This window comes from Stigmatopora argus, chromosome 4 (genome assembly GCF_051989625.1).
Source record: "Stigmatopora argus isolate UIUO_Sarg chromosome 4, RoL_Sarg_1.0, whole genome shotgun sequence".
Taxonomy (NCBI): Eukaryota; Metazoa; Chordata; class Actinopteri; order Syngnathiformes; family Syngnathidae; genus Stigmatopora; species Stigmatopora argus.
In genome coordinates, this window is record NC_135390.1 from 17,250,286 (window position 1) to 17,263,327 (window position 13,042).

General features: G+C 40.5%; 1 long non-coding RNA gene across 1 annotated transcript in view; it reads right to left on the reverse strand.

Annotated features, from left to right (window-relative positions):
• LOC144073659 (uncharacterized) overlaps window positions 1–13,042 on the reverse strand; it is a 76,052-nt gene that overhangs the window by 55,287 nt on the left and 7,723 nt on the right. Inside the window, exon 2 of the long non-coding RNA XR_013300145.1 lies at window positions 7,190–7,352. This is a non-coding gene — a long non-coding RNA (uncharacterized LOC144073659). The remainder of the gene's footprint in view (window positions 1–7,189; window positions 7,353–13,042) is intronic.

Here is a 13,042-nt window from a genome sequence, read left to right on the forward strand (position 1 = left end):
AAAAGGAGGACGGTAAATTGGGGCTAACGGGCCTAGTTGATGTAATCTCGTAATGGCTATAATCTTTGATGCATGAATAAAGATGGCCGCCGTCACCTGGCTTCTGGATAGTGGTCATTTAAATCATTTTCTGGGAATGATAAAACATTCATTTTACCAAATGGCAAATATATTAAATGTTATTTTTTAGTAACGACGTTTTAAATAAAGGCGGGTCAATGAGTGCTCATTTTAATCGCGATTAATCGCATGGGTCAAGTTAAAATTCATATATCAGTTGACTTTTATTAGTTGTGTGCTAAATAATAATTTTGAATTCCTTATTGGACGACAATTCCATTAATCGGCGTTAATCTGAAATATGGAAATTCAAGATGTGGTTTTCCGAAAGGAAGATTATGAATAATTTCAGAATTTAAGAGGTGAGCAAGTGCTATTTATAACAATTTCTGTGGTAGAAATGAAGTCAATTATTTTTCCCACATGAGGAAAAGACTTTAAACATTCCTAAAAATTGCACATTTCATGGGGGGAAAAAAATCTTAAATTTTTGACCTTTTAAAAAGGGGCTTTGAAAATCTGAAATTTGGCAGTCAACACGCTATATAAAAAAGAGCTTCTACGTTTCATAAGATGAAGATGTCCTTAAAAATGAATTGACAATGTGGTTCATTAAAAATGAAGATTATCTGACATGGATGAAATATATGATCAAAATAATGATTCTTACGTGTAATGTCTCTACGAGCACTGGGCGGAGCGTTGCATTTTTTTCAGTGTTTTTGCCCCCGTTAGTCTTTGCGAACGGCGGAGCTTGTTCGCTAATACGAGAGGAGTATATACTACTTCTCGTTGGCAAGTGGTCGTGCGTTATCCTATTGTGAGGACATTTGTGTGCATCATTTGGGGAATATTTTGAAGGGAACACAAAAGCAAACATCCCTCGATAGGTTGCATCTGAAAGTCAGGATGGAGGCGGGGCAAATAAAGCCAACCCGGGAGAAGAAAGGTATCAAAATGTAAAACAAAATTAGAATTAAGTTTAGTGTAAGGTTAGATTAAATTTATTTTTGAGTGTGTCTGTATCGTAATCCAAGTTCATTTGAATTTGTTTGTTATGTCACGAGCGCGTTGCGGTAGAAAAAAGTCTCCCCTCCGCGAAATCCATCTAATTTTAGTATTATTAAACACATTTTAGTAATATTAAACCACTAGTTATGTGTTACTTTGTTAATAGATGGCGAATTAGAACAAATAAAAATGTTTTTCCAATACAATATCCTGTTTTTGTTGTTTTTTTCAGACGGTTGGAACGAATTAATTTGTTTTTAGTTCATTTCTATGGGAAACGTTCATTTGTGTTACGAGTAAATCAACATACGAGCTCAGTCCCAGAACGCATTAAGCTCGTATCTCGAGGTACCACTGTATTAGGGCTGCAACTTGTCATATCATATCGTGTTGAATCGATCAAAAGCCCACGAAGGCAATCAAATCATGGCACAGTTCAATATCCGAAAAAATAAACAGTATCTTTGCTCCAAAAAATGGATAACGGATCATCCCAGAATAATGATTTACGACTCAATATCGATCGTCGACGACAGCAAAAAGAGCGAATACAACAGACGCCGGTCCTTCCGTTTGACAAATCGGTCGAGTCTCCTTTAAAGCCAATCGCCGGGCTGGAACTCTGCTTTAATCCACGATTACCAGTGTCCCAATTAAACCTAATCTACGATTACAAAATCAAATATCTTTCCCCTCGCTGCCGCCAGATTATTCAAATCCCCGCTAGTGTAATCGCAGCCGCGCGTAATCCGGACCCGCCGCGTTTGCCATTCATACGCCCGCTCGTAAACAACCGGCGCGCGGCGGGGGGGGGGGACGGCGTCAAACTTTGCCGCTCGTTTCCAATCATTAAAATATTAATAGCAGATTAGACGCCTTAACATCGTCGAGTACAATAGTCGCTTCGGCGCCTTTATGGGAGCGGGGAAGGGCGGACGTAATCCGCCGGCGACGACGCTAACTTCTCGCTAAAACGTGTGACTAATGGCCGAAAAGCCGCAGCTTTGGGAGCGACGCCGCAAAGCGCCGACGCGTTTGAACGCCACCTCGGGGTCGGCGTCCCGTTATCCCGTTTTGTCATAATGACATTAAGGGAGATTTAAGGACGGCGTGCGTGGGGTGATAAGGCGAAGCTTCCGGAATGTCGACCGAAAAAAAAAAATTAAAAAATGGAAGTGAACCCTTTCATGCAGAAATTATGATTTTTTTTTTCGTGGAGTTTATCACTAGTAGATGCCCAATCGTTTGAAACTAGGAAAATGGCAACGGATGAACTTGAAATTGGACGTCAACTTCCGTCAATAGCAGCCAATGAGTTAATAGTAGTGTTTTTAACACAGTATGGCAAGTGATTATTTTGGGGTCATTTAACAGACTTAACTTTAACATTATTACTATATTATTTTGTTTTATTTTAACAATTATTGTCTTGTAAAATGTATTTTAACTAATGTCCTGATTGAATAAATAAATACATACATATACATATATATATACATATATATATACATATATATATACACATATATATACACATACATATGTATATATATATACATATATATATATATATACATATACATATATATATAATATAACAATATGTAATAATATATAACAATATATATATTGTTATATTCTATAGAACATTATAAATTACTATACGTTTAATAAAAATAATTGTGTGATGGGTACCAATTAAATACTATATATTTACTACAATTTAGTTTAATTTTGTCAGTTTTATAACAAACATCAAATAAGAGTGAGAATAAAAAACAAAATGATTTTCTAACTATTTGAACTGTGAATTCAAATAAAATGAGTTTAATAAAAGTGTTTATAAAAACCCTAAAGGGCAAGTGATTATTTTTGGTTCATTTCTGGAAATGTAACTTTATTATTATCATAACATACCTGTCAACTTCGGCCAATCCAAAAGTCTAAAGTTTTCTCCAAAGTGGAACAATCAGTCAGTGCACTAAATTCAAGATTGTTTAGGTGTCGCTGTATGACGATGACAGCTTGACTGTCTGGGTACATTGCTTGCTGACATGCTATATTTATTTAGTGAAAAGGCGGAATGCGCATATCATACTTAAAGCATGACAATATTAGCAGTCGACGATGACGTTTTCGTCTGCTACCAGTGACCGAGACGATCCGGATTAGATCCAAAATGGCTAAAACGAGATCAGTTTTGCAAAAATACGTAATTAAAAAAGTCCCGTACAAAAATTGTTATACGGCTACACAATTTGAAATGACCAAAAAACATCTAAAATACGGGGAAAACTTATAAGTTGACATGTCATGCTCCTTGTTCCCTTTCTACTTCCTGCTAGTTCCTTGCTACTTCTTCCTCTTCCTGCTTCCATTTGTCCACCTTCCTCCTCACTTTCCTTTTCTTCATTTTGCTTCTTCGTCCTCCCTCCTTTCCATTCATTCTTTCCATCATCATTCTTCGGCCGCTAAACGTCTCTTCGTCCCAACAAATCTCGGGTAACAAGCGTGTCTTCTCTTTTCCCGCTCGCTCGCTCCTCGCCGAAACGCCAATCACGGCGAGATTTCAGATTCTTCCGCATCCTTCTCTCCTTTTTTTTCTTCTCCTCCCCAGAGGGTAAAAATTAATTCCTCCTCCTCCTCTCTTCTTTTTTTTCTTCCCTCCTCCTCCTCCTCCTCCTCCTCTCTTTACACGCCGCCAAGGTGCCGGCGGTTCGCTCGCCTCTGGAAAAGGAGGCGAACGAGAACCTCTCCCGAGGGGATGCGGCTTATATCGCATTTCATCCGCCTTTCTCAAATCCTCTGATAAAACGTGAATGAAAGTTGCCGAATAAAAAGAGAGATTATTTCCCGGAGATACTAATATTAGTCTTTTGGCACGCCCGTCGCCTCGCTATTGACGCCGCCGTTTAATCTCGCCGTGTTCTTTTGTGGCGAGGGGATGAAAGGGGGGGGGGGGGGGGGGGTTGTTTTATTTTCCCATACCTGCGAGAAGAAGCAGCCATTCATGTAGATGACTTATCAGGCCGCGGCAGAACCTCCCCTCTCCCCACGGCGACGAAGACGAGGAGGACGAGGAGGAGGAGGAGAAGTTGAATGGCTCCTGTTGGCACGTTCCAGCGCGACTCAACTTCCTACTCAAGTTTGCTATTGTAGCGTCAAGCGTGTGCTGTGATGTTCACACATGTGAAGACCGCTAACATTTTTTTTATGGCACAAATAATACCGTTTCAACGACATTGAGAGATGGCCAAAACATTTCCACTAGGTGGGCTGGCAGCAAATGAAAGCATCTTTTGTGTTAATTATGACATACCTGTCAATTTATACGTTTTTCCTGTATTTTATAAGATTGGGGGGGGGGTCATTTTAAATTGTGTAGGCTGTATAAAAACTTTTCTACGGGTGTCCCACCGCCTACTGGGATAGGCTCCAGCACCCCCCGCGAGCCTTGTGAGGATAAGCGGCTCAGAAAATGAATGAAGAAGGAACTCAGAGGGCTAATATTGGTATATTTCGATGAGAAATGGTCGCCACATATCGCATACCTGTCAATTTATTGTCGTTTTTTGATCATTTCAAATTGTGTTCGCCAAGGGTGTCAGACTCGGGTTGGTTCGCGGGCCGCTTTAACGTCAATTTGATTTCATGTGGGCCAGACCATTTTAGATATAATATTTTGATATATTTTTTTATAAATGGATTAAAAGAACTGGATTAAAAGACCTGAATATTCAGTTTTTTTATAGATCTAAAACAATGTTGATCTTAGCTTTTTTAAAATATATTTTTATATTTTACAAAATGATTTTTGAACTAAAAACACAGAAAAAATGGATTAAAAATGTACAATTATTGATTTAAAAGGGGGAAAATCAGGAAATTTTATAGACATCTATACTCTTCATTTTAATTTGATCCTAAAACAGAAAGTCGGCACTCATGATTTACTTTCCCGGGCCAGATTTGGCCCCCGGGCCGCCACTTTGACACATGTGGTGTACGCCATATAAGAACTTTTGTGCGGGATTTTTTAAGTACGTTTTTTTTGTATCTCGTTTTACCCATTTTGGCTCTAATCCGGATCGTCACTGGTCGCAGACGAAAAGGTCATTGTCGATTGCTAAAATTGTCATGCTTTAAGCTACTAAGACCCAAACTTTTGCAAGGCATGCCTTTTTATTTTCTAATAATTATAATAAATATATTATAATATGCTAATTGGGACCTGATTAAGTGAAAAAACAAAGAATGATCTTTTTAAATGATGTAGTTTCTGAGAAAAATCATAGGTGGACGCCAGGCCATTGTAGTCCAAAATTTAGCATTGTAGTCTTGTGAAAACTAAAAATGTGATGTCCACACATGTGGACGGACGACAGGTCATAGGTCGTCAAGCATGATATGCCCACGTGCATTCCCCTATCACCCCTACGCCTTTTCACTATATAAATATAGCGCGTCAGCAAGCAATGTACCCAGACAGTCAAGTGGTCAGCATCATACAGCGACATCTAAACAATCTGGAATTTAGTGCACCAACTGATTGGGCACCCCGTCCACTTTGGAGAAAAAATTAGACTTTTAAGTGCGCCCTATGTGAGTAAATATGTGCCGTGTTGCATTTTTTTTTTAATCGCTTAATAAGAGGAATTGCAATTATTAATAAGGGGAGCAATTGGCCGATGTTGACAGCTATGTGACCAAGTGAATTGAAATAAACCCGACGCGACAAGAAAGGAAACAAAGTGAAAAGTAGGTAACGCAAAGTGAAAAGGAAGAGGGGGGAAAAAAATCAGGAGTAAAAGAGGTGACCAAGAAGGAAGTAAAAAAAAGATGTGGATTAAGTAAGAAGGGGGGAAAAAAACAAGAATGGGAAAATTATGAGGAAGTAGACTGAAATAAACCTGACGGAAGTGGGAAAGTAGGAGGCAAGAAAAAAAGTGAGGAAGGGAGAATAATTATCGAGCATGACTGAATTGAGACAGAAGAACCCCAAAGATAAAATAAAAAAAAGAGGAGAGAAGCGACAGGTAAACAGGAAGAAAGAAGCAAAAAGAGCGGGAGGGAGTGGAAAAAAATATCAGAAACTAAAGAGAGAAAGCTAAAAAACAAAATATACCAGGCATGACTAAAGTAGAAAGAAACAAAACCAAAATAGTCAATGAATGAACAAGAAGGAAGGAAAAGGGAAAACGGGAAGTGTAAGAAAAACACAAAAAAAGGCACAAAGTGAGGAAAAATAATGAATGAGGAAAAGTCATAAAAACAAAAGAAGACACAAAACTAGTAGAACTAAAGTATCAATAATTGGAAAAAGAGCAAATACGGAATCAAAGTATGGACAAAAGTTTGCAAAAAAACTAGAAGTGAGCAGCAAGAATGGAAAAAAGCATTCACAAAAGTTGTGCAAAACGTATCTAAGCGCTCATTCTGAATTTAGGCCCACCACACACACAAACGCACACTCATACAAAAGCACGTGAGCGTCCCAATCCAATTCCCGTTGTCGTTTTGACTCCGTCGGAAAGCAAAGCTTTGACTCTTGAGCTAAAGTTCAATCTTGAACTTTCTGACAGCCAAGTGATTATTTCCCCCAACCAAACATGGCACGGTTGCAAAAGGAGAAGCGGCTTGGGTTGGCCCCGACGCAAAACCCACAAAACTCCCCAACTCTTATTTGAACGCGCCACCGCAAAAGTAGCCGAGGTGTTAGCGACGCTAGCCCCGTTCTTTTGTTCCCCCGCTCCAAATCTCCTCCCTGGCCTTTCCCGACCTCCACGTTAATTCCCCAACCGCCTCCCCCGTCCAAAAGAAGTTCTCCCTTCTGATCTCCGAGCGGTCACGGATGGGCCGGCGCCGTCCATCTCCGAACCTCGTCTCGGCGCTCGAAGCTTAGTTCCGACGGGCGCGCTTGGGTATTTGTTCCCCCCCCCCTCCGGGTGCTTTTCTTCCGCTTTTAGGCCGACCTTCGCCACTTTGCGTTACCGAGATTACGGCGCCGTGAGCCAAGCGGCTCTTTAGATATTTTTTTCTTCGTTTTTTTTTGTTTGTTAGGTTTCGGCTCCAGCCCGAAAAGGCCGCTGTTCCGGCCGGCGACGTGGCGGTGACTTACCGAGTCGGGGAAACGGGGGTCCGCCGCTGCCAAGCTTGACTTGGAGTGCACTTTCCCGATAAACAAAAGCACATCCGGGCTTGAGCTTCTCATTTCACACTATGTGCTTTGGCTGCGGGCGCCGCTGGCCTGGCGTCCAAAAAGACGGCTCCAGTTGGCTTTCCTTAAACAACAACAAAAAAAAAGAAGATGCCACATGTGGAGGATTAGCCGCCATCCTTCATCCTCGGAGCGTTTGGCCCGCCCTCCGCCTACCTTCCACGCGGAACCCGCCGCAAACGTGGTCAGCCCGGGTTCCTCTCCCCTCCCCCCCAAGCCAGGCACTCCCCCGATTGGATTCGCACCTTCCGTGTCCAAGCCGACTGGGAGTAAAACCACGCCGGTGGAAATGCCTCGGGCGGTAAAAGCCAACGCGATAATCTGTTTGGGAATGCCGGTGGAATCCCAAACACTCGGCGAGGTCTTTGATATTTGCTTGGTGAAATTATTGTGAGTCATCTCGTGATTACGGGATGAATATAAACTTTTGTTTTGAAGTTATGGTCGTTATTTGTAAGTTGGTGACAAACGTGGGGAGAGTTTTCTGTTCTTTTTGGTTTGAGTTCTAGACCAATCGTCAACTCGATTTCATGTGGGCCGGACCATTTTAGATATAATATTTATTTATTTTTTTTATAAATGGATTAAAAGACCTGAATATTCAGTTTTTTATAGTTCTAAAACAATGTGTTTTTTAGCTTTTTTATATATTTTTAGATATTACTAAATGATTTTTGAACTAAAAACACAGAAAAAATGGATTAAAAAATGACAATTATTGATTTAAAAGGGGGAAAATCAGGAAGTTAATATACATCTATACTCTTCATTTTAATTTGATCCTAAAACAGAAAGTCGGCACTCATGATTTACTTTCCCGGGCCACACAAAATGATGCGGCGGGCCAGACTTGGCCCCCGGGCCGCCACTTTGACACATGTGGTCTAGAATCAAGTAAAGCACACAGACACGCTACCACTGCCACATTTCGGAGTCCTCAAATGAACCTCTTGTTGCCAAACGCCTATGCTAGCTCTCCCCGTACATATGGCGCTTCAATGGTGAAGCGCGAAACGGCCGACGTCGCGCCCGTCGGCAGATGGACGGACGACCGACACGCACCTAATGCACCCTCTATTTGAAACGCGGCGACGGGGATCTGACGACGAGTGGCACCCGTCAAGGCCCGAGCCGCCCGTACCAGAGCGGCGATTAGCATTCGCCGGTTAGCCCGTTCCGGCGCCCACCCGTCTCCAACCCCTCCGCCGCCCCCCCCCGGCTGTCTCGGCGAACAGATGCGCCACCCACTCGCAACAGTTGTACGCTCCCCGCGGTGGCCTCGTGGGAGATGCCGGCCCCAAAAACGCTAGCTCGCCACGTTGGCGCGCGCCTAGCGGAACGCTATTTACCCAAAATGCCGCACCTGCCGAACGTTGGCGCGAGGAAATATTTGAGAGTTTTGGAGAACAAATAACAATTTAGATTGTGTGAATAGTACGTGTCAGAATTGATTACGGGCGGGCCGAATGCAAATGGGAGGGACGGCGCGCGGATTCTTATTCCAGTGCTAATTTAAGCGGCTAATAATAAACAGGCAGGCACTAATAACGCTTAATGAACGCATTTACAGAACAAGTTGGTTTTAATGCAATAGTTCATTTTAATTGCTTTTTAATGGAACGCCACGCCGAGGATGTCGCACAACTTTCATTTATTTTTTATAATCCACAATATTGTCTTGATAGAATAAGATAAAACTTTATTAATCTCACTTGGGGAGATTTTGCATATTAAAGCAGCACAACGCTTAGAAAATGATGGGAAATAAATCAAATGAAATACATTCTGTGACAAAAAATATTTTGGATTGTTATTATGATTATAATGAGTAGGGCGGGAGATTTATTATTATTAATGTTGGGAACAAAAAGACTGGCTTTATGTTTGTTAAAAAAATCTGAATACATAAATACATTTTAATACGAAGACTAAACGTCTTTAATTAAACAAAAAAATCACTAATTCTATTTTGAAATAAAGATATTTCATGTATGTCATGATTGACAATAATAACTTCAAAATCTCAATAATTTGAGGAAATAACAATAATAGTTGTAATAATAACAGTGAAGATGACAATAATTTATCAACCAAATAAATAAAAACAAGTTTAAAAAAAACTTACAGAATATATTTGCTGGTGAAAAAATAATGCAACAAAATCTAAATCCTTATTGGTATTTTATTATCTTATAATATATTTATTATTGGTATCTTAAATTAATATAACATACAACAATTTAAGAAATGTACTGAAAATATTTGATACATTTTAATTATATATATATAATACTTTTTTTTATAAATCCTCATTACTGAACACAAAAATATTACGAAAAATATTCATCCATTAATTTTCCATCTCACTTAACCTATCCCAGGTCACTATGGGAATGATATAAAATACATATATTTCTGAATGCCAATATTTTCCAAACCATGACAGACTGAACGATATATGATGCACTTCTTTGTTTTACAGATTTGACAGTATTGCAAGGCGCTTCCTGTTGACTCGATTTAGAACGGGGTGCTTCTCCATTGATTGTCATGTAAAGTACAGTAAAGCTCCAATAAACAGCCGAGTGAGTGGCAATGATGTTTCCGGAGGTGGAAAAAAGGGCTCCATTTGAACCCACAGCTTGCCACCAGCCCGAAAAATCAACATCTCGCAGAAGGACTTTGCCCCCAAATTCACGTGTCAACACGCTGAGTCAACAGTGGCTGATCTGGGAGCAGCTCGGCTGCCGTCTGGACCAAATTAAGACCCAAAAAAATTGAGAATGGGGGGGAAGAGGGAGTCTTGGGGGTTTTAGATTTTTTTTGTGGTGTCTGAAAAAGTGGAGATGTTTTCGCTTGCCTTTCACAAAACTGCTTTTGTTCGACAACCTGGAGCCAAGATGGCCGCTTGATCCGCAGACATGACATACTCTGTTTGTTCGTGTAGAATACGTCTTAGCTTCTATTGTATAGACAAATCATTCACAAAGTTTGCTTGTGTGGGCTCCTTCTAGTGGTGTGATGTGAAAGAATCACTCAAATTCATTAATATCTTCATTTGTTCATTTTCCCAAGAAGCGCTTATCCTCACTAGGATCTCTTGGCCACCTTTTACTTTCTTCAGTGGCTCTAATTATCTTCCATAGAATGTATACTTAAAATTACAGCAATTCTAAAGTCAGAATTGAGTTTGAGTTTGATTTATTTCATAAGAAACAGCACATATTAATAAACATACATATATATAAATACACACATATACACACATTCACATATATATAAATATATAAACATATACACATCTCCACAAATATGTGTATGTATAAATATCTATATATGTGTATGTATAAATATCTATATATGTGTATATATGAAGGCATTGTGATTGCAATTTTGTTGGTCGAACAGCCAGGCTTTAAGATGATTGGCCAAGAGGTTCAGAGATGGGAGTTTACGTATGTTCATTGGTATTGACTTTCAGGTATGAAGAGAAGCTAATTTAGCGCTTTTTTTGAAGGGAACTACACATTCACCTCTAGAGCCAGCCCTAGTTGATGTGTTGACATTTTTGGGACAAAATCTTGCAGTGGAGGAGGAGCTTTGTGTTGGAAGATTTTGTAAACTAATACTGACTAATTAAGGCTCATGGTTATGTTCTATGTTCTTCAGTGGGCCTCATCTTCCAATCTCCATATTCTTCTTCTTCCATTCTGACCCTAACTCTCAGTAACTTTAAAATATAAGACTACAGCTAGAATTTTCACTTTAAAATCTGAATTCTGAGATTAAAATCTGATTTTTTTTCCTCTTCTTCAGTGGCCTTAATCCTCTTCTCTCCATGGAAAACACTAAGAGTTCATTTTTTTAAAATGTGTTGTTTTCTTGGTGCACTTTAAAAAACTAAAATGGTATCAGGCTTATTTTTGGGCACACCGATATCCAGTTAAGAATTTATGTTGCGACAACAGTAGAAGTGGGCAACATCTTCCCTCAAATGGAATCGCCGACATTGGCTGACGTCGCCGGGGATGCCCGAGGGCGCGCGCTGCGTGGGCCGATAGTGCGGCGGGTGGGCCGAGGTGGGCCCGCGGGGGAAGGGTTGGCGCGTCGGAGGCCGGGACCGGCCGCCGCTCTCCTGGCATTTTGGCAGCGTCAGGCGGGCGAAAGCGCGTCTAAGCTGGTTTACTCGATTCCAATACGGGCGCTCTTGGCGCCATCTTGATCGCCAGTTGGGAAAATGAGATCCCACAAATTTGTTCCACGCTTACTGGCTGCCATTGACGCCGATAGACATCCAATCCATTGGAACTGGGAGGGCTGGAAACAATGGAATGGGAGTAGGAGTAGGAGTAGTAGTAGTAGTAGTAGTCGGACTGCTTTCCTGATAAGTCAAGCGTACTGTCATTCCCAAGCTTTTTATTTTCGGGTGGCGTTGAATGAACGGACTCTTAAAACAACAGGCAGCTGATCATCGGGGCGATAGGTCGGACGACGTGACCCCAACTCGTCCCCAAGGCACAATATGGACATTATGTGAGGCTCGACAAAGTCTATTGACGTGGTCACAATAAAAGTCCCACGAGGCCGCTGATGGAATTCCATGATAAGCGCGAAAATCCCCCTCAAATGCTGTTGAAAAACGCAAGAATTCATCCGGCCCAGTGGAGGAAGTGAACTGCGGCGACAGGTGGCGCTGGCATTAGAACGGAGATAGACTTTTTAAATCATTTTGATCGGGAGAGGCAGGCAGATTTTTAAAAAAAAAAGTAAATATAAGGGTTTTTCATATTGATTTGATTAGTTTAAATTGGATATGGTTCCATCAGCTTCAAAGAAAAAGCGTGACAGTAAGAAAATAAAATGGCCTTGACTATTAAATAGCAGAACAACAGTTTCATATTGATTGAAATTGAAGGTTATTTATATTTTCACATACTTTCTTTTAGCAAAATGTTGTATTTTTTAACTCTTTTTGAACTTATTTGGTTATGTTATAAAAAAAATTAATAAAGGTTGTTGTTGGTGAAAAACAGATCGAGTTTTCTCGTGTTTTGTGAGTCTATGGTCCATTTTAGGTGAAACTTTTATTGATAAATAAAAAAGTTGAGTAGAAAAAAGTACTTTTTGGTCTTGAAAAGTTTCAAGAATTCTCTGGTATTCTCAATAATAAAAGCACATTTTTTCAGGAAAGAGTCAACTTGTTGAACACTATGTTTTTTTTTCACAGGCTAGCTAGCAGCTAGCACGTTGCCAAGGCGATGCCGATCCCTGGCATCGGTTCCTACTAATTTCATTGCGGCGAGCGCAGTCTCAATCACAGAAAATGACTGACATCACCATATCCAAGCAGATTAGAGTGGCATAGCAACAACTCCAGACTAAAACCTGATTGGCCCAAAAAGAGTAATACAGCCGACTGGACCGAATGGATATAAAACCCGAAAACATCCTTCTTTTCCACATCAACTGTTACCCAACTTGTTGAACGCTTTGCATGTGTTTTTTTTTTCACAAGCTAGCTAGCCACTAGCCGCTAGCACGTTCCCAAGGCGATGCCAATCCCTGGCATCGGTTCCTGCTAATTTCATTGCGTCGAGCGCGGTTTCATGGAGGAGGCCCATTTATTAGAGATTGCTTTTAGTCTAATTCAATCACAGCCTTTTTTTTAAACTTGTTTATTTCCGTGCCGAAAGTCCGGCTGAGGAAAAGCCAGGCCTTATTTCCCTCGTTAGCCGTAATAATGGGCGTAATAGC